Genomic DNA, 22,931 nt, shown 5'->3' with positions numbered 1-22,931 from the left:
GAAACAATTGGTCATTTTTTATTTTCTTGCACGGCCTATGCAGAACCAAGACGCATCTGGTTAACCCCAATGTGTAAGAACTTAGGTACTACTAGCAGTGCTGTAGCTCTAAGAATTATACGTACTAGCACTTTACTGCCTATAGTAATAGCCACTGCCAAATATGTTGGATGGGCATGGACTATTAGACAGAAGTTTCTAGGCCATTGATTATGTTTTCTATGTCAGCTATTATTAATCTGGCAAATATTGTATTAAAAGAGTATCTGCATTTTATCTGTAAATTCTTGCTATGTAATAATATTTAGGTTTTTTATTTTTCTCTTTGTAAAATAAGTTTTACTTTTAACAAAATCGCTCTTTTAAATGTTTTTATTGGAGATTGTATATGTTTTTATCAGTGAACCTCGAATAAAGCAATTTTTGACTTTGACTTTGGATAATAGGTAAACTGAGTTTTGAGAGAAATACCTGACCCATACTTGGTGGCTTGCTCAAACTGCAAGCTTTTCCTTTAAGAAGTTGGTTTAGTACATGTGTGACAATTATTCAATATGAGAACATAGTTAAGAAAAGAAAGACTGATAAACCCAACACCAAGTCAATTATAAGAATGAAGATGAAATAAAAGAAATGCCACTTAAATTAAGGCAATCTGGTCAAGAGATCAAAGGGTATAACAAAAACCAACTTGTACTTCGTATTGTTAAAATTCATCTTTAGAAAAGGAGAGAACAATTGTGCAGTAACTCTCTCTCAAAAATGGCCACAAGCTGGTGGCAGTCCATTCATGTTTGGAACTGAGAAAAGAAACATGGCAAAGGAAAAAGTAAAAATAGGAGTACTTTTGATACAAACTAAAATAATAAAAGTGTCTTAGGACCAGATCCTCAAACACCATTTCAAGATTTCCAGTGGAAGGTAGGCTATCCACAAGCCAATTGTGGCCCCAGCAAAATATCTGGTTACAACTGGTTCCTTGTATTCCTCTGCTGCAGCACCAGCTCTTTTTGTCCTTAAGGGCTGTCTCACTAGTGAAGGCACAAGAACTACCCAATTGCAACTGATCTACTGGATTAAACCCAGACAGCAGGGGCTTAGTTTGTTTCAAAGACCAGCTGAGCTCTTCACGTTCAGCAAGCACATTCCACGGGCGAATAAGACTCAATTAAAAGAACATGAAATCTTATGTCCATCTGGGGTCATCAAGAGACTGGCTCCCATAGCACCGGGGTAGATGTTCAGTCCTAGAGATTCAACTCAGATATGGGGTCAGTATCTAACAATCCTTTGACAAACAGACCGACAAAGGATCCTACACCCTCTGACTGCCGTTTCAAATCCCTTCATTTTGGCGGGTATCCACTCCAACAGGGTATAGACCCTTAATTCCCCCATTGTGTATCTTGTCAAAGAAGCATAGGAGTACCTTCTCTTTTATTAATAATACATGCTAATGTCCGTATGTGTGTTGATCCAATTATATTCTGGACACCGACAAATGTGTCATGGGATTCAAGCCGAGATTTTAGCCTTGAGAAAGCCCCAGGCTATCAGCCCAAGTGGGTGAAACACGTGTTGGTGTCCTTCAACTGCACTGATTATCGGATTGTCACTCTGAAAAGTGCAATTAAATAATTGAAGCAACATGCATATGGACAAGAGCATGTTTTATTATTAAAAGGTGATACGCTCCTACGCTCCAATCACACGGTCCTTTGTCAGTTAGATAATAAGCCTTCAGATGCAAAGCTGCATGTCCTTTTTTTCCCTATTTTAATCCGGTTATCTCTCTCCTGAGAATTTTCTCCTGAGAGTTTGTCAAGCAGGGCAATTCGAAGGGCAAAACAAAAGTCTGTTTTTGCCAAGGACCCGCTACAGCAAAGTGACTCAGTTCTTCTTTCTAGTATGTACTTTCTGGCGAAGTCTTGCCATTGCCCCAGACGTGGTTGGCCTTAGAGTATTGCTAATTGACAAAGGCAACGAAATCTTTCCCTGCACCAAACTGCCATTCTGCAACCTTAACACTAGGGCCAGTGATGGAAACAATAGCATCTTCAAAGTGCTCACATTTCATCTCCAGTAGGGATAAAAATGGTAATGTCATCTGAGTAAATATTTTAAGTCTTTACATCCCTTTCACTTCTCCCACATTTGTTATGTATTTTAAAGTCCACTTGAGCCATATCCTGGAATCCGTGGAATTTTAAAATACCTTAGTGATTTTTCGGATCAGTACGGCTTGCACTAGCTAACCCTTTGCCTAATGACTTTGCATAATTTATGACACACTCTAAATTTGCAAATGTTTGGTTGATTATGACACTCACTGGGTGGCCCCTTAATTTGGGACAAAGCTAAGCTTCTCTGACAAGCCCTAATGGGAATGAAGCAGATGTAAAGAGCTGATTTGTGTTATTCCACACTGGCTTGAATGGTATTTGACAAATCTTAATCTCTAGCATTATGCTTGGAGTGGTAAAATGTCTTTGTCATTTTTCAGCTCGGAATGGATATACTAGCTAACTCTATGCTTCAAAATATTTTTTACAAAAAATAAAGAAAAGGCTTTGTCACTTGAAGTACTATATTGTGCTAATTCAATGCTTAAACCTTCTGCTAGAAAAACAGACATTTGAGGTGGGTAGATTTCAAGGGTCAGATTCACAAGAAACTGACGCATCTCTACAGATGCAACAGTTTCCATATGAAACCCTTGCGCCACCATGGATGCACCGCATTTACAATATGGCGCATCATGGTGCAAGGATTGACAGATGCTTCAGAAAGTCGGACCCATCTGTTGACCCAAAAGTAATGCATTTCTGGAGTTGCTCATGAAAGTGATGCAACTCCAGCAATGCGCCACAACAGATAGGTGAGTCCCATTCAAAAAGCCCTGCATCATTCCTTAAGCCTTGTCTAAGCAGGCATAGGGATTTTGACACACTGAATGCGTAGAGTGATGCAGTGAGATGTTGTAAATTTCACCGCATGAGATCTACATGGCTTTTTGCATGGGAACGCCCATCCTGCATACATTATACCAGGTGAAGCTATAATGTGACACAGGGCTTCACAACATGACACATCTCCCTAAATGGGCCCCAATGTGGCGCATTGTTTATGCAGCCACTGCGTCACAAAAAGTGACACAACAGCGGCACAAAAGTGTCACAGGGGCTTGTAAATCTGTCCCCGAGTGTCTCTAATGCTGTAGATGTGCTCCATAAAAAGAGCTCCACCTAAAGACAGGGAAGTGCCCCCAGTTCCTATCTGCAGGTTTGGGAACTATGAAAAATTAAATAACCACAAATCAGAAACGAAGAACTTATATAATGAAGAAAGTCAATAATGAAGAGAAAAATAAAAAATGGTAGGGCAATATATACCATTTATGTGATTCCTTAAAAAAGAATGGAGAAACGTTAAATAAGAGGGGTTAGGGTAGATGCGATTAGGATGGTGAAATAGTAAAAAACATTAGTGTCCAGATAAACATAAGGATAGGGGAGGGTGATGTTAAGACTCGTGGTTAGAGTTTGATTGGATTAGGCTAGGAGAGAGTGCAAAGGTAAGGTTTAGGGTTAGGGTAAAAGAAAATATTAGAGGTAGAGCTGTGCAAAATTTAAATTATCCAGGTAAAATAGAAATATTCTTGCCTGTAGGTAGAAGCCAGAGTTTTCTGATTTGATGTGCAATGAATAGATAACAACTATTGACCTACTTCCCTGGTCCACATTGTCCTGCTCCAATATTTTCCTGCATGAGCCATTTAGGAGCAGGAAATGGTGCAGGGCAGGCTGCACGCTACTATGAAAACTGATTAGTGCCATAGATCATAGCAGGTGGGACAATGGGTGGTGAGGGTGGCCAAGATGGCTGCTTTAGGTTATACTGGTTTTACTTGCCTGGTACAGATTGGGAGAGTGTCGGAACTCCAGGCGGCAGAGCTCCAAGCACTATGGGCCAGATTTATCAGGCATTTGCACCAGTGCAGTGTGGAAAAAGTAATGCAATTTGGCACAAAGGCTTGAAATGAGATTTGATTTCCAGTACAAATCCAGATTTGCTTTACTGTGCATTACTCTGTGTCCATGGGGCATCCGATGGGTGGTATATAGATGTTACAACCACCCTTAGTTTTTGACACTAAGACCTTTGGGTTAAAATGGTACACAGGGCTCTGAACCAAAAAGAGGCAGGTGTGTCTTTAGAGTGTAGTTTTCCTTTTCTCCACCTCTTTTCTGTTTGGATGTGCGCTGTAATGCACAGCACACATGCCAACTTGGAAATGTTTTAAACAATGTCTAAGCACAATATTTTGTACTGGAAGAGTATACTGCTAATAAAAAACATATGCTTGACATCCAGCACACACCTTTGCACGGGTATATAACTGGCACACAGCTAGCTAAAGTGTGCCATTACCCTTATTAGGCCTGACCTTGTTCTGCTCTCTCCCTTTGACACAACAAAGTGCTGCAAAATTGGTTGCTGTGCTGTGTTTCTCCAAATGTAAGTAAATGTGTCACTTCATGTGGGTGGGTCAGTAATATTTCTTCAGTGTGGCTCACAGCAGGCGCCGTGGTGGATAGTTACCGAGTGGTGCCGGTCCACCCATGAATGAAAAGTGTGGATGGTGCTGCCACTACTTTTTTTTTTTAATGCATCTGGTTAAAAAAAAGCATTGACATGAGATATCAGACTTTGCAACTTTGCTGGCTCATGAAATATTTAAAAAACCTAGGACTTGCTGAACCATTATTTCTCTGTGGTAGCAAATAGAACATTTGTCTATGAGAAAATGTTGTTTAGCTCTCTCAGGGCCACTTGAGGGCTGGTGATTTGAGGCTCCCTCGGACCATTGAGCTGTGAAAGCAGCTCGGTGTCCCTGTTCCAGCTGGGCTGATGTTAAATTACACTGAAGTGCTATTCAACCAGGCATTTCATATATTTTGAAAGGATGTAATATTAGTCTTCATATCTGTTTGTGGTAGTCAGAGCTGTATTGTACCAACAAAAAATGTATGTTTGTATTTTGTTGACCTACTAGCTTCAATAAGACTAGATTGATTTCTGCATAAAGTAGGAGCATAAAGAAAAGGTCATCCTGACTAAGCATGGGCGGATTTTGCGGATCCACGATTCGCGGATTCAGCGGATTCACGGATCGTGGATCCGCAAAACCCGCGGATTCAGCGGATTTGCGGATTTGGGGGCGGGGCTTCCTCGAGCGTGTGGGCGGGGCCAAACGGACGGGGCTTCCACGCGAGCGCACATGCCTCTTGTGTGTCTAAAAGGTCAGAGACCGATCAGAGCAGCAGATTAAGAGACAGAAGCCCCTGGTCACAGGAACAGCACGGGGGTTGCGCTCGTAAAAGTCAAAGATGCCCAGCCTCCCAACGCTCACGTTTTTTTTTGGGCTGCTGAAGGAGTCACTGCATTTGCGCTTCAACTAGTTCCAGCGACCAAGTGTGTGTCACTATGCAATCGCGCCGAAGTGCGCAGGGGTCCCTTGAGTGAAATGTCCATCATAGTGGGTAAATGGCGGGAAGACGGTGCACACCTCGAGTGTGTGGGCGGGGCCAAACGGACGGGGCGTCCATGCGAGCATGCCTCTTGTGTGTATAAAAGGTCAGAGACCGATCAGAGCAGCAGATTAATTTTTGGGCTGATGAATGAGTCACTGAATTTAAGCTTCAACTAGGGCACATGCTTTATTGATATTTGCAAGTGTTTCCTGTTGAGGTTTATTTTTTTGTGCCAGGACCGTCGTGCCCGAATGAACCCTGCCCTTCATATTTATTCAAGAAGACACCACTGTTGAAATAATTTACGATGGCGCCGGCAAGCTGCCAGCGCCATCCTGCAAAAGTTACTTAATTAGCTTCAACAGGAAGCTCCAACTGCTAAAATAAAGCAGGCGCTCGAGCCCCTGCTGTATCTTATCTGTTAGAGCTTCCTGTTGAAGCTAATTAAGTAACTATTGCAGGATGGCGCTGGCAGCTTGCCGGCGCCATCGTTAATTAGGCGCGCTTGAACTTTTGACCGCAAAATCCGCTCCGATCGCGGATTGCGGATTTTCGGCAAATCCGCGAGAGTTCGCGGATCGCGGATTTGCCGAAAATCCGCAAAATCCGCGATCGGAGCGGATTTTGCGCTCATGCTTAATCCTGACTTCATCCCTGCAGTGCTCTTATGCTTCAATGCTGGAGTTGATGCTCAGGGTAGGCACTAGATGGCTGGGCAACACTATTTTGCAAAATGCAAAATAGTTCAAAAGTGCCCATTTATAGGTCTCAGCAATAGACAGACCTAGTGTTTCCAATAATTAACATATGTTTGGAGTAGATATAGAGTTTTCCATGATTGGATGACTTTGTTGTCTACCTCAGTTGTCTGCTCTTGATTAAATGACTATCGTCACGTTTTCTTGTGTTTGTTCTGCCAAGGAGCACTTCGGTTGAACAGTGTTCTGACTAGATGATTTGTAGCTTTCCAATGTGGATTTGAGGGGCTCTATAGGTCTCTCGCCTAGTGTCGCAGTGCGCAGCATTGTCGCACAGTACGAGACCTCTTGTACGGGGGTTCTGAAAGCTGCTCACACACTCGTGCATGTGAGCAGGCTTTCGCCTCCGGCCATTGGCTTCAGCGTGTTTTTTTTTTAAATGGCACGGGATTGGCCAAAGGGGGGTACCTGGCCCGCCTTTGTAACGCCCATTCCCGTCTGTGTCTAGCACGCGCAGCAGGCCTCGCTGCCGCTGCCGTGCTCCCTCCCCCGGCTCCTCTGTGGTGCGTGCTCACCACTGTTTTCCTTTCACTTTAGCGCCGCACGGCCGTGTCACTTTCACGGCCGAGCGGCCATTGCCTGTTCACCTGGTATTAGCTCAATAAAAAAAATCAAATGCATGCGTTTTTGCTCCCAACCTGCTTACACAAGTACAGCAAATATGCAATGTGATTTAAATTTCATTCTGGCCCTGGTGGAAAACTTTATGCATGGCCGGTCCAACAAGCATCGCGGCACTGCCGGCCAACAACTAATCCAGGGCATTCTTTTTAAACGGAGAGTTTGAGGACATCATTTCTGCCAACCCAGTAAAACTACAGTACCTGTCACAGCCGTACTTAACCATGCGCGGCAGAGTTCACGGAAGAGTGTTTCAGCACCAGATCCTGAGATCCTGACTGCGCGAGCTCTGCACGGGCTGCAGCGCGTGCTCTCGCGAAGATTTCCCTGTCCTTGCAGTTGTTTTAAGGTAAGAGAAAACTACAATCCAAGTGTGAGTAAGTGGTAGGCACACGGCTCAGCCTTTCTGATTAAGGCCTGCTAAACAAAGTAGTGTCTTGCCTTTGCCGGTTGAGCTGTGAGTTCCCAGGGAGGTAGGGCACCGGATCCAGCCTTCGTCAAATCTGGATGATGCAAGTAGATCTTGCTGTGTGCGGTTCAAGTTTAATCCAGTCCAGTGCTTGTAGCTCACTTTCATTCATCCAGGACTGCAGAAGCCGGTTAAACAGTTCTTCGATATACTTGTGGTGGCCGGTTGCGAGAATACTATTTATTTTGTAAATCAAGCCTGAGGGAGTATACGTTAAAAAAAAAAAAAATGAGGGAAACCTATTTCAATATAGAAAACTGTAAATATCTATTTTAATTGTGTCTCCATAAGACATTATCCAACAGTTGTCGAGACGTCCCACAGTCAACCCGTTTTTTGCAAGTTGTCGCTTCCTCTGGCTTAAGTAGGAAAGTTGACGTATGACATTTTCCAGCTAAGTTCACAATAAATAATTGAAATATGAAAATGTGTAGGCAAACAAACGCCACTGGTAGCAAAAAAACAATCATGAAAGATCTAAAGATCGTAATATTAATTCCTCCACATGTTTGTGATTCTTAAATCTCTTTGATAAATATTTATCATCACGAACATCTGCTTTTGGGTGGAAAGAATCCTGGGTGATGTAGTCTTGTTGAGCTACCGTTAAATGAATGAGACTAACACACTTGATCGCAATGATTTGCAAGTAAAAAGTCCTAGACTGAGTGAGGCGAACACCTAGGGAATTTTGGTGGTGTGGTGGTGGGTGGAGGGGGGAGCGTGGGAGAGCTCAGGCTTGCGATTTGAATTAACAGAAAATTGCAGGTTTTCATGCAGGTGCAAATACCTTCACTGTGATAAGTTGGTATAATCTCCATGGCGATAAAACTAAATAACATCAGGATTTCAAAATGGGATAACTTCATGGTTGCTGTCTAATTATCCAGAAGGTCGCTTACTTGGTTTATCCTGTGCTCAAAGATTCATATGGTGGCAGTTTGGAATAATCTCTTTCTTGCAGTTGTAAAGAGTATTGCAGTCACAGATGTAGATAACCGAAGGCCAACAGGTTCAACTAGCGCAGAGCTCTGTCTCCGAAAATCCTCAGTGTCAATTTTACCTCATAGCCACAGGAGTGCTTAAGGTCAAGGAATGCAAATTACCTCTTTTTTGTGTTGTGCTTAAAGTACTCGGCACATCCCGGTTTTGACAGTGTTGCAAACAGCACTCATTGGAATTAAATTGGGCTCGTGGTGTAGTCAGGAGAAGGTTGTAAGGCTCAGCTAACTGACTACAGACACCTGCAGAAGGTACATCACTCAGATGGCTGTGAAGAGACGATATCACACGGTGTGCAAACAATTAGCTGGAAACCTCTGCAGAGAGTAGGTTTCCAGCTAACTGTTTTAAGCTTCTGCATTACGAGGCGTGAAACCATGTAGGGACATCGGCAGCAGCTTCAAGAGCTTTGTTAAGTCTCGCCTGGGCAGAGCTTGCGCTGTCTCTTCGAGACATGCTGTATTCAGGATATGAGCATTAAGCCCACGCCCACTTTTCACCCATCTGTTTAATCGGCTCCTGTTACTGTCCTTTGTAAATGGTGGCTTTTCATTGGTTAATAGGTTTAGTAGACCCTCGTTAGTACCTCCTTTTCTCCTGTTGTAACCTCTCATGAGGACTCCCCCTTTTACATGTGTAAAAGGCAGGACACGCTCTCCCCAAATGCCTTTTTTTGTAACCAGAGTGGCCATGACGTACATTGTTTAAAAATGCTATAGAAGCCATGCTGCTTTTCACTCCAATATTTCGTTTCATGGGTGAGTACGACTGGCTCAGAGGCACAGAGGATGCCTATCCTGACGTTGGAATCACACTCTGCCACACTAGTATTGCCTCTGAATATGTCCACCATGGCGGAGTGGAATCACCCTTCTTCAGAAATAAGAGTGAGTTAAGATAGTGGCCTTCCACAGAATCAATTCTGCCACATTCTCTCACAGAGACACTTGATGGTCATTATTGGCATCCCCCCAAGAGCCAGGAATTGTGCTGTCCTGTGCAGTGCTCTAAATGGACATTTAGAAATGCAGGTATTTAGAGTACCTGTTTGCTCCTGAGAAGTACTGGTACTCATCTATTAAATGTATTGCAGGCCTACTGAGAAGTGCAGGTTACTCTCACTTTCAAAATAAAGAAGGGCAGGTACCCAGTGCTGGACAGTAAATGCCCATTAAAAATAACAGCCCCTGTCCATATGGACTCACTCTCTTTACCCATGCCAACCAGGCCCTGCCGTACTGCTTACTGTAGACTCTTCTCTTCTTGGTAACTGTTATTTCTCATCAACCCACCTATGTTAACAATATCTGCTAAGTTATCTTCGTTTGATGGCCAGCTGCCAGTGTTTTTGTTCCCAGGTGTTCATTCCCGCGGTGGCCTCAACTTAGAGACTGTGACCATTTAATATACGAAAGGGAGGCTTCAACAACATACCATGATCTCATCTAACCTAACGTGAGGTTATAACATGAAATAAATAACACAACACCATACCACTGCAGGCAACCTGATTCAACTCCCCATACCTACACTTTACTCAATACCACATAAATACACCCCACATAAAACCACTGTCACATAGCAACAATCCACATAAATACTCCAGACCATGCCACATAATTCCAATCAGCATAATTCCCCCAACTCCACACAGTGTCACACCACACAATGCAGCTCTACACATTTCCATTCCACCCAACATAACTCAACCCCAAACCACATTAATCAACTCAACCACACATTTACACAACACACCACATAATTGAGCATCACACCTTTACCTCCACCACATACCACTCTGCCATTCCACATAATTATACTACATGATGCACAATCCAACTCCACATAATTCAATTACACTCAATACCAAATAATTATTATCCACAAAATTCCACTGCACATCATGCCACAATATTCCACTACACAAATCCACTCCACACAATTCCACGCCGCACAATTCCACAACTAACAATAACAATTCAACCCACATAATTCCACACTTAAAACCAAGACACAGGGTAAAAGTCATTGTCATTTACAGCTCCAATAGCTCTAACTCTCACAAATGCGAGACCTATTGCATTGCAAAATGCTTGTTTTTGTTTTGGAGTGACAACTTAATGGGAGTGCATGTGTTTCCTCGTTCCACTGTTTGTTTCTCTGCCCACCCCCACACGTTGTATTTTTCATTTCTTCTTTTTCCTAATGTTCCCAGTCCTTCTCAATGACTACATGACACTTGCTCTCTATTTTAATTGCCAGCCTCGTGACTGAACGTGTGCGCATGTGTCATGATGCGCAGGTCCACATACAAACGGCAATGAAAAAAAGCTTTGCCTTTTAGAGCCAAGACCTATTGGCTTTGCTGAGCGAAACTGCGCAACAGACACCGTCCAAATTAGTTCTGCAAGCCGTGGTCTAAGTGAGTTAAAAAAAGTAAAGGAACTGTGATGCTCTGCACAATGGGGGGCGGGACGAGTAAGCATGAGTGCAGGGTCGAAAGCGTGGCTAAAACAAACAAAATATTCTGTAACTTTTTTCAGATCTTCACCTTCAGGTATGTAGATCTAACACACAGCTTAAATGTACAATAAATGCAAGTTAGGTTAATAAGTGGGAAATGCACTATGGTACATTATGAAACCTCTATTAGTAATTGCACTGCAGAGGTCTGCGTCTATAACCAGAGAGCCACGGAATGTAATCCTCATTGATTTTGATTTGATTTGAGTAAAACTTATATTGCGCAAACACTAACCCGAAGGTATCAGGGCGCCTAACAACATATATCATAAGCAAGGGCATGTCACCATTACATATAGGCCTGCACAAAGAGATGGGTCTTCAAGGCCCTTCTGAAAGCCTGGAAAGTGGGTAGAGATCTTACTTCCAGTGGGAGGGAGTTCCACCATTTGGGCGCCAGGGTAGAAAAAGCCCTGCCACCCCATTTAGATCTCCTGAATCGAGGGGCTGACAGAAGAAGCCTATTCGAGGAGCGCAGGTTCCTAGCAGGAGTGTAGCGGGACAAGATGGATCCAACACCAGTGGGACTATTTTTAGCTAATGCCTTATAGGTCATGCACAGAGTCTTAAAGCGGATACGCTCCTCCACCGGAAGCCAGTGTAGCAGCTTTCTAGCTGCTGTGGCTGAGGCCCGTTTAGGAAGATCCAGGACAAACCTGGCAGCAGCGTTCTGGACTACCTGCAAGCGCTGTAGTAGACTTTTATTCAGTCCCGCATACAGCGCATTGCAGTAGTCCAGCCGGGAGCCAATCAGGGCAACTGTAATCTGTTTCCTTGCCTGCAAAGATAGGTAGTGTCTAATCCTCCTGAGGATGTGAATGATGCCCCAACAGGTAGAGATGGTTCTGTTGACCTGTTTATCTAGATTGAGGACGGGATCAATCATGACCCCTAGATTTTTAGCAGAGGAGGTGGGGGTGGGGCATGTTCCTAATGAGTCTGGCCACCAGCTGGATGACCAAACATCCTCTTTCCCTCCAAAAACCATCACCTCTGTCTTCTCTCCATTCAGTTTTAATGAATTGTAAATCATCCATTGCCCGACTGCCTCCATAAAAGATCTAAAATTGGAGGCAGTCGGGTCACCTGATTGAGAGAGAGAGACGAGGATCTGGGTGTCATCCGCATAGGATACTATCTCCATCCCATATGATCTAATTAGCCTGGAAAGTGGGGTCACATAGATGTTGAATAGGTTCGGAGTCAGAGCCGACCCCTGAGGGACCCCACATTGCACAGGCAGGGATGGAGATAGAAACTCCCCCAACTTCACTCTTTGCACTCGGTGATTGAGGAAAGAAGTGAGTAGGTCTAAGGCTGCCCCCCGGACCCCAACCTCCCTCAGTCGAGCTGTTAGTACTGAGGGGGAGAGGGTATCGAAGACCGCCGTTCGATCTAAGAGGATCAGGAGGGTGCGCGAGCGGATGTTGTCCACCACGATGGTGAGGGCGGACTCAGTGCTGTGTTCCCTCCTAAATCCATGTTGAGAGGGGTCAAGACAGCCAGAGTTCTCTATATATGCAGCAAGATGCTTATTAAGATGTGTTTCAAGCATCTTTGCAGGGACCGGGAGGAGAGAAATGGGCCGAATTTTTTTTAGCACCGCAGGGTCCAAAGAGGCCTTTTTAAGTAAAGGTTTCACCACCGCGTTTTTCCATTGGGTGGGAAAGAGGCCATCTCTCATGGCTTTGTTCATGATATCAACCAGCGGAAGCAGGAAAATATCTCTGCACTGTTTGAGAATCCTGAGTGGACATACATCCAAGGGGGAACCAGATTTAGTCTTATTAAGGAGGTTATCCAGATCCTTCAGAGAGAGAGGGGGAAAAGAATCTAAGGTTCCTGAGATATATGTTTCTAAAGGAGCATGGTCCATATCGCCCAGAGCAGGGGGCCCAATAGTAAGAGATCTCTGCATCTCCAAGGCAGAATAAATATCTAAGATTTTTGCCTGAAAAAAAGAGGCGATGTTATTGCAGAGCTCTTGGGATGCCACTACGGGATCTGGGGTCTGGAGGGTTATAAGGGAGTCTACTACCCTGAAGAGCTCTTTGGGGGAGGTCATTAAGGTTGTCACGGCCGTAAAATGTTCTTGTTTGGCCTTTATGATCTCTCCTTTATAGCTCCTCAGCAGAGTCTTATGGGCTTCAAGTTCAAGTTCAAGAATTTATATAGCGCACTACTCACCCAGAGGGTCTCAAGGCGCTTGGGAGGGGGGGGGTTATTATTTATCGAATAGCCAGGTTTTAAGTTCTTTTCTGAAGGAGATGTGGTTCTGTGTAAGGCGGAGGTGAGTGGGGAGTGAGTTCCAGGTCTTGGCCGCCAAGTAGGAGAAGGATCTACCTCCCATCGTGGATCTTTGGATACGCGGAACTGCGGCGAGGCCTTGATTGGAGGATCTTAGTTGGCGGGTGGGTGTGTAGAAGGATAGTCGAGTGTAGAAGGATATCCTTCAGACCCCAGCCCGAATGCCATAGTCGCTCCCGCCTCTTTACCTCTTGTCTAAGAATTCTGAGATGTTCGGAGAACCAAGGGGCTGAGGGCCTTTTCCTGGCGCGATGACGTAATTGGAAGGGGGCAAGTTCATCCAGTGCCTCAGTCACGGTCCTTTCAAACTGTGAGACTGCCATAGAGACACTTTCCCCTTGGAATGGAGACAGGTTGGGTACCCACGGGGCAAGGGAACTACTTGTAATATTCCTGAAGTTCCTGCACAATTCCTTATTACTTACAGTATTTTTGAACGTGTGAAAGGAAGGACAGGATAGCTCAAATGGAACTGCCAGATGGTCGGACCATGATAAAGGGATAGAGTCCTTAATTATCAGCCTATTGGAGCAGTGAAGAATAGTTAGGAGTGTAACACAAGCCCCTGCGCGTCAGGGGCATGTGTCGCTCCCCTTTAAAAAGTGCACACTTCACAGCTCAGCTGGTAACTCCTTTCCAATATCACTCAAAAATAAGAAATCTGTGTCATCAGGAAGTGTCAAGTGATTCCATTAATTAAATCCAATACCAGCTTCCCAGCTCCCTTCACATTTGCAGATTGACCCGTTCTGCACATTTACATTTCTTTCAGGTAAGCAGGCACCCTGACAAGAAAGCTTGTTTAGCTGTCTGCCCCCCTTCGGTTTCCCAGCCAAGGAGACTCCCTTCCTTACACTTCCGCTTAAGCATTTCTACTCTCAGAATTAACCATAAGGTAGGCGATTATCTTTTCATGAAAAGTTGGGGAACTGCTTTTCTTGAATTTATAAAGTATGGACACTGGGTGCCCCTCCGATCCCGCCCACTTCGACCACTGTCAGCAGGTAGACTCTGCGGTTTATGCACTTTGTGTACTTCTCCTTGTCCAACCGAGGATAAGGAAGGATCAAATGAAGTGCCCGGTCTACCCATAAACGAAGCTGTTCGTGAGCGATTTACGGGTCGCACTAGGCCTCGTTTTGCTGGAGAGAACCACACAACCTGCCCACAAAGGTCAGTTCTCGGTTTTCGGTTCCATTTTAATTCCCTGGTCTCCTGTTGAAAATGTTATGGAACTGTGGGGCATATTACCAACACCTAGCGATAATTATCGCTATGTTGGTTTAGCAGCGATATTTTTATCGCCGAGCTGCGGCGATTCTTATCGCTTAGGAACCTTGCTATTATCAAGGTTTATCTCCTAAGCGATAAGAATCGGCCGAAATGCATGAATAGTCAGCGATATTCATGCATTACCGAGCTAATGCTCTTAGCCATGTTATCCACCTACCATTGGATAACATGGCTAAGAACTGCTATGGGGCAGGTGTTAGCTTTTGGAGATATTCGCGCTTAGCGCGAATATCTCCAAAAGTTGGTAATAGGAGATAGCGATGTTAGCGACTGTTTCCACTCGCTAACATCTTGGCACGCCCACTTTGCATGTCATTAGTGATAAATATCACTGACATGCAAAGCGGGCCCAAGATGGTCGCTATCTCCTACTAGCTGTCGCTAACTGGTGTTAGCGACAGCTAGGTAATAGGGAGATAATTTTATCTCCGCTTTCTTGGCTTTTAAAGCCAAAAAAGCGGAGATAAACCCCCTTGATAATATGCCCCTGTGTTTTATTTCTCTTCAACATCCCATAGAACAAAACATATTTTTCCCATCACTACATCTGTAAGCTTCCATTTCCGATTATTACATGCTTAACATGCTGATGCTTGGATGAACTAATAAGCAATCTATCTGCAGCCAACAGGACGGGCTTGGTCTATCTGACATCATGCACTACTTGTCCTGCTCAACAATTTTGATAACCTCAATTTATAGTTTCAGCTGGTTTTGTTCCCATTTGAACCCAGGCCCTCCAAGGAGTTCTGAAATATCACTGCAGCGCCCGATGAAAATTTGTATAACAAGTTAAACATCCTCATGTTTGATGTGTTCCACAGGGGTAAGAAAATGTGAAATTGAAGAACTTGGAGAGCCATCATTTCTCATTTAATTTTGTCTTGGAAAATGTTAGCAAGGGGATAAACTCACGAATCTCGTAAAACGTGTTTGTCAAACTTCAATGCCTCTCAGGATTATGTCTAGAGGAACATTCCCCGACATGAGAAACTGGTGAGTATGAAAAGAAAACTCTAATTAAACCTATAAATGTTTTATATATTTTAAACCAAGGGGAGTCTGTGGGACAGGGTGAGTTTTTTTTGACGGCAGTAACAGGCAGAAAACCATCCATTTTATTGCAAGAAGTCTAGCTCAGCCAGGAGCGACTTGACCATTTAGGTCAGCAAGGAAGTCGCTTAGTGCACACAGTTAAGTGGACCACTAAAATTAATGGAAAATTATCTAATTTGACAAAAAATAAAAAAATGATTGTGTTGATTGGCTGATTCCAGTTGCTGGCAGATAGTGCAGCGGGCATTGCTGCGCTGGGAGTTGCCACTATTGCATCTGTGGAGAAGTGTGGCTCAATGGTTAGAGCGGCAGACCCTGATGCAGAGGTCTAGCCTGGGACCAGGGTTCAATTCCCTGCCTCGGCGGGTCTTGGGCTCAAAATTCCACGGACCTGATAATTCTCGCCTCGGTGCCTATTCCAATCATGGAGTGCAACTCTGGGCAATAGCTTGCTTAATCTCCACAACGACCCCCACAACGCTAAGGATGCCAGGCCTCCACCTTGGGGGTGCCCAGGAGTGGACACCTCACAGGGAAAGCCAGGATTGGTTCCACAGCGGTATTCGTACAAGCGCCTTGAGACCCTTGCGTGTGAGTAGTGCGCTATACAAGTATCAATTTACATTTACATTACATTTACACCTTCCTTTACATTAGGGGTGATTTGCCGAGGGCGCTGTGCAAATAGCACTGTCTGGGAAAAAAACATCTCACAAAGCACCGTTTTGTTTACTCTGAACAAAAAAGAAATGTCCCGACGCGCAGGGAGTTTTCTACCTGCACATGGGGGCCATTCTGACTTTTTTCTGTGCATCACACTTTGTGTGGCGGAAACGGACAGGGATAATGATGGGAGGAACAACACTCTGACTCGGAGGTCCCTTGGTGGATTTTCTGCACATTATCCAGCACAGAATGAGAGAAACAGGATTCTCTCTCTCAAAGGGACTATCATAAGCCAGCATCAACAGCAGGCACAAGTGACCAAGTAAATTCATCAGTTCATGATGAATGTCACCCCTTGGGACACCCGGATCAGGAAAATATTACCATCTGTGCCGTTTTTGCCCCATGGTGCGCCGCATTGTAAATGCGGCGCACCATGGGTGGCGGAGCTGTGGCGCACAATAACTGGCGCATCCCTGGGGATGCGCCAGTTATTGTAAATCTGCCCCAAAGAATATTGTACACATCGCACGGTACTCCGCGTGATGTGTCCTAACACTTACCACTACAGTTCCCTGGCAGAGCGGCTTCCAAGCAGCATAGCCTCTAGTAGTTTTCCTGACTACGCTACCACTCTTTGAGAGCCGCTTCTTTGAGGTTCTCTGCTTCTCGTTCTAGTCAGGTGGCAGGATTCCACTTCAGATTCATAGGATCGACTCACCATTCATTCTAGATAAATCATCAATTTCGTCTTCAACCCTCACCAGTTAGGACTGATAAGCACTTCATGGCCTCACTCTGTGCATAAAATTGGAGCTCTAGCTCATGGAATAACCAGCTCCGGGAGAAGAAAATAATTATTTGAATGAAAACCAAAGAGGAGGGTTGATTCCATCACTATCGTAGTTGCAAAGATCTCTACAGCCTACAATTACATCACCAATCCCAAAGAAGTTAATATGTGAATTTAGTCCTTTAGTTGCAACATTGGAACTTTGAAGCAGATTACCCATTCCATTCCAACAAACTTTATTTCGGTCAGTGTAGACCACAAAATTGCATTTACAAAACATTTAAATACATAAACCCATGTACTATAAAACAGTCCCCATGAATAACTATACAAGTTAATAGTTTGACAGCGTTAAAGTGCATCACAGGGGTCACAAGGTGGTAGATCCAGGGAATTCATATCTGCAACCGTCCTCATCCAGCTACTAAGTGTGATTCCCCTATGTAAGAGCCACGTCGGCCATAAACAGCAGTGCATGCAATTTAACATTAAAAAGTGTAAAAATTCAGATAAAAGGTTTAAAGATATGAACAATACAGGCTTTTATGGCCGCGGTGGCGAGTTTAGAAACATCCAGCGAGTACGCCACATTGAGCTTAAGAATCATGATACAGAAAACACAATAGGCATATCAGTACTTCAGGACTCTAAATGCCTCCTCACAGTGCACATACCCGAAGTTTCGCACAGTTGGATAAGTCAGCTCTGTCTGGCCAATTTGTAGCCATGACAGAAGAAAAAGACGTAAAGATCTGACTCTTCCTCAGAGTTACAGGCAGGGCACCCTCAGTGTGTAATTTTTGACCATTTGTTAGAGAAAGCATGGAGCTTTGGACGTAAAATTTCCTTGCCACAATTGGTTGCATGTCATCCAGGAAAGACTCTATTATTTACTCGTCTTTGATGCTCAAGAATTCGGCTGTCAAGTGTCCCAAGGCTGAACTCCCCTAGATATCTGCAAGTTTGAGTGCTGTATAAGATCTTACCAATTCTGAGCGTGAAATTGCAGGGCACATTTCCTCAGGGTTACTCCACAAGCTTGATTTACCCAGCCTGCAACATACATCCTTTATATGTACAAACCACAGTATTTTACCTACACCCGGGAAACTCAATAGCTCCTTTAATTCTGACCGGTTCCGGGGTCACCCACAATCTGTGCCAAAAAGTTAGGGGTCTAAGTCCAATCTCATCCCCAATTGGCCTGATTCCTAGATCCATACATAGGGGGGTGAGGGGAGTACTAAGAGGGAGGCCTAGCATCTGCCTCATAAAATTATTCTGTTTTGCTCAAGCTATCAGACGAGCAATGGCCCCATAATTCATCCCCATACATTGTCACACCCATTGCTTCCACTTTATAAATCTCTGCTATTGGCCCAGCTGGTTTGTTGGAGGAGTTTCTATACACTTTTGCAATTCCCCTCTGTAAGCAGATTATCACATATGGATCCTGGGACTTCAGTGCTGTACTTTTTTATTTTAATTGGATTTATCAGGTTGCAACAGATATAGATTGATTCATTTAATTTACATTCATCAATGCATGGTTAGTTGTTATACAAAAGCAGTATGGAAATGAGGTTCTCTCATTTAAACCAACATAGTAACGAGGAAAACATGGTCATGAGCAAACAATTGCTTGCCAGATATCTGTACACCGTATAGTTCAGTGGAAGGACCCGAAAGAAAAAAAATCAAGTCATTTATGACGATCTGTTTTATTGATAGAGGGAGCTCCCATTCCCTCTCTCTGTTTCAGGGCACGTCACCTTAGCTCCTATTATCTTGTTCCTCATCAACAGTTTCCCTAGGAGGCAACTCAGAGCAGAGAGTGAAATAGATTACTTCTCAAAACTCTGGATCACTTCTCTGCACATGTCCGACACAGGCCATCTAACCAAGCTGCTTGTCTCTTCGCACAGCAGACCCTCCTCTTCCGCCCTTGCCCAGTGCTCTCCGACACTCTCCCACCTCAAATACGTGGGGATTACTCTCGCCTTCAAGGTCATGGCAGTTTGTTTTTTAGCCAGTACCAAGGAAAGGTCTTGAAATCCATTTCCCACCTTTATGAGTTTGGGGTGGAGGGGATCTCTCAACAGATAATTCTCTGGCGTCACGGCTATCTCCATATCTAAGGGACTTCTTAGATGTTGAGTTATTTTCTCTCAATAGGACAGGTGGAAAAAATACACTACTAATGTCCTGCATCTCGGGCAAGGTCTCAGCCCCCCCCACACACCTTTGTTCTCCTCCTAGGGGAACGGTATTTCTAAAGCAGGAAGGAAACTGGGTATGTTTCAACATTGTGTTCAGTGGCACTTTGTGGGTGTAGGTCAATATTCTCCCAACTCCTTAGCCACTATTCTGTGTCCCAAATTAATTTCCCATTGATCCTTTGCCCTTATCTGACCTTATCTGACCTTTCTGGACTATCCCATTAAATGCCTTGTAAAACCAAGTGATCAAGTGTTTGCCATTCCCTGTCATCATAGGTAGCTCTAACACAGTGTGGTGCAGCGATTAATTATAAGCCAGATTTAATGGATTGTGCCCCTGGTATTGTTGGTGTGGAACATTCTAGTATCATGTCACAAACACAATGAAAATTTCCACGTATCAAAATTGGTTTTTCTGTTCCCCAGCTCATTGGTGGAAACAGGGAATGGAACAATGAGAGCTGATCTTGGTTGGGGCTTATATGCTACCTAATAGGAACTCATGTCCATCTAGTTTATCTGACATCAGGACCGAGTTGCCTTCTGTGTCTACATGGGTACTAGTGGGGCTAAAGGGGACACTGGGCCATACCCATATTAACACAAATCTCACAAATGCAGGGTATCCTCCATCAGCACAGTGACCTCTGTTCTAGCTAAACTTTAGGCATGCTGTATGAGCGCCCTACTGCTTCAGGCAGGCATTATTCTTGTGCAATTTGGCTGTAGAGCCAAGGCCCCACACATTCCACGTTATAAGAGAGGAACTTTGTTTAGAGTCATCATAATGCTATTGTGAAGTCAGTGGCTCTCTAAGCCACTCATGGTCTGTCGTTCACAGGCAGAGCCTCAAGTACCCCATAGAGTGTCAGCCCTCTGTGGCGTTCTCTCCTCAGTCATGACCCCCAGCAGCACAACAATGTAATGCTTGTGAAGTAACCATGTGTGAAATTTAAACCCAACTCCCACATCTCAGGGCGGAAAAGCAATGGCCTTCCGTCTAAACTTAACAACTTCAAGTAACATCTTTGGGTTATCACTCCTAGGTAAGAAACCTGTCAAATCTGGGGTGTGTGTATGTGTGAAAACCACATAAAACTTTCTCAGTGTCACCCCTCCCCCCAAAAGATTGCCTTCTTAGTAGAATAAATTATAGAATATTAATAATATCAAGAGAGGTCACTTCAATCAATGCTAATAGAATAGAATCAGAGAGGTCAGGCTCCAACCTAGTTTGGGTTCAGCTGTACCATGCAAAACGAACTACTTATCCTGATTTACCTCACCTCCCGTTCCTACAAGTGGTACAGCTACAGTTCATCTACTGGTCTGGGAGTGAGATGCAGTAGGATGTCTCCCACAATGGAAGTGCCATATGAAAATCTGTGGCCTGAAGCCATTTTTCTTACTAGATCTGAATTTCCTTTTTGACCCATCTCCTCAACTGCCAGTACTGCTGCTGCTTTATCCTTCTCCAACTGAAATTTGGTCCATTTACACACACTTATCCATGCCTGCCTCCTTTTTGGACTTTTACTTAGAGTTGTTGATGGGGAAATGATGAAGGGGCATATTATCAAGAACAGCGTTACAATTATCGTGATTTAGCAGCAAAAAACTGCTGCCAAAGCGGCGATAATGGGCTTGATAATATGCCCTGGAGAATTCCAATAGACGCCCATTTTCACACCAGAACATGGACTTCTATGGGAATTCTAAGGGGCATATTATCAAGCCCATTATCTCCGCTTTAGCAGCAGTTTTCTACCGATAAACCAGTGATAATCTTTAACGCCGTTCTTGGTAATATGCCCCTTAGTCGGATGGTTTGGCCTGAAACATTAATGTGTATTGTAGATTTGCTTCCCTGAGTGCCCTTTTAACTGCCATAAAGGAGGCCCTCTTGTTTTGCACCAAGGCAGAGTAGTCAGGGAATGAGTGCACTGAGCTGAAAGAGCCAGCCTCCTGGGATTGTGGGTAGTGTCTCTGTCCTGGTAATGTTAGAGTTTCGCTATCCCAGGGTGGGTGTCTGCTCAACACCCTGTGTATTCTTTCTAGGGCGAAGAAGTTGTATAAGCCCTGTGGTGCCACTGCAGTACGACAACAGGTTTTTAGAAAGTTCACCATATCACTGCCGTACACTTCCTCTGGCAAGCCTACTATACAAATGTTGTTTTACCTGTTTCTTCCCTCCGCATCTTCTGTCCTGTATTACAGTGTGCCTACTTGTTCTGTGAGAGCTTCAAGCTGTGCATGTATACTGTTATATAATGGTCTCAGTTCTTTCAATGAATCCTCTGTCATCTGTGCTCTTTCAGCTAACTTAAGCTGATCAGCTTTGAGCTCCCAACTTGAGTGACAATATTTTTTCTTGGCCTACAGTGCCTCTTTTGAGGCTGAAATCACTGCTAGTACCTTGTTCAGGTGTCGCTGAAGTTGTTCTGGGAAGACAACCCGATCTGTTGTAGAATACCCTTCTTGGTTCATTGCTGAATTATTACCCCTCAAAGTTTCTACAGGGTGTTAGGTTCCGTGGTTGTTCCTTAGACCTGGGGAATACTCTCCCGCTGTCTAGTAGGGATGAGTAACCATGTTCTTAAGCTCACTATTCCTGTAATGTGTATTTGAAAGCCCTTAGGCCCAGGTCAAGTGGTTGCTTCACAACAAAGGGCATTACAGTGCATGGCCAGAGGGGCCGCAGTGCCCCGACGATCTGAGTCCTTCGTGACGGTCCCAAGTGGGTTATGGGAACGCATTGGTCTTTTGCGTCCCTCTATCCCCATGTGGCTGGGCTCTGCAGTGTCTCTTTGGTGCTTATTAGATGCAGTGTCTGTGGTCTCAGCAGCTGGGGGCCCCTAGCCCTTTCCGTCGGTATGGCTGCATGGTGTTGGGGATGGCTCCACTCTTCCCGCAAGTTCCCATTCACTGTCACCCACTGGTGAAAATATTTCTAATATGCAGAATGCCGTGGGGAATTTAGATGCACACAGGAGAGGCCTCTAATGCAGCTGCCTCATTCATTCAGGGACCGGGACCTCTGTAATGAATCTTTGTGTACCGGCGCCCTGTTGTGCTCCCCTTTGGTCACCCACTACTAATGGGAATGGATGGGACCTGCCTCATCCAGTCTTGGACCTCCACTATGCAAGTGCACCCGGTGCCATACCACCACCTTCGGCAGGTGTGTTCTTGTTCTCCTGGTCCTTCACCTTGTTCTGTACAAGCTGTAGCTTGGTCCTGTCCTCTCTGATGGGCCTCCTTAATTCACCAGACAGACACCTGGCAGCTATCTTGTTGCTTATGGCGTCAGACTAAGGAACGTTGTCTGCGAGGGGTCCACCTCTCACGCTGTGGGTGAAATAAAATCCCCTTCGACCATCATCAGGTGGAGTGTACCCTCCATATCATGCTTAATTCAGCATTGAATTATGAAAGATTAATGGGAGTTCGAGAGGTCCTAGATGAAGCTCATGTCTCCTGCCTAATGTGAAGAGCTACACCCCTCTTTAGGTCTATATTTGATTGATGTATATTTCCACATCTCGGTTGGTCAACACCAATAACAGCTCCTGAAGTTGCAGTCAATGATGTTCACTTTTATAACTCGTCCCTACTTTTAGGAAGCATTCTGCCGCAGTGAAATTTTACAATAAAATTGCCTGCACTGCAAACAGCCTGCCTGAAGTGCTG

Source organism: Lissotriton helveticus, chromosome 4_1 (assembly GCF_964261635.1).
Source record: "Lissotriton helveticus chromosome 4_1, aLisHel1.1, whole genome shotgun sequence".
In the NCBI taxonomy this organism is placed as follows: domain Eukaryota; kingdom Metazoa; phylum Chordata; class Amphibia; order Caudata; family Salamandridae; genus Lissotriton; species Lissotriton helveticus.
The sequence above is the reverse complement of the archived record's forward strand: the minus strand, read 5'-3'. Positions refer to the sequence as shown.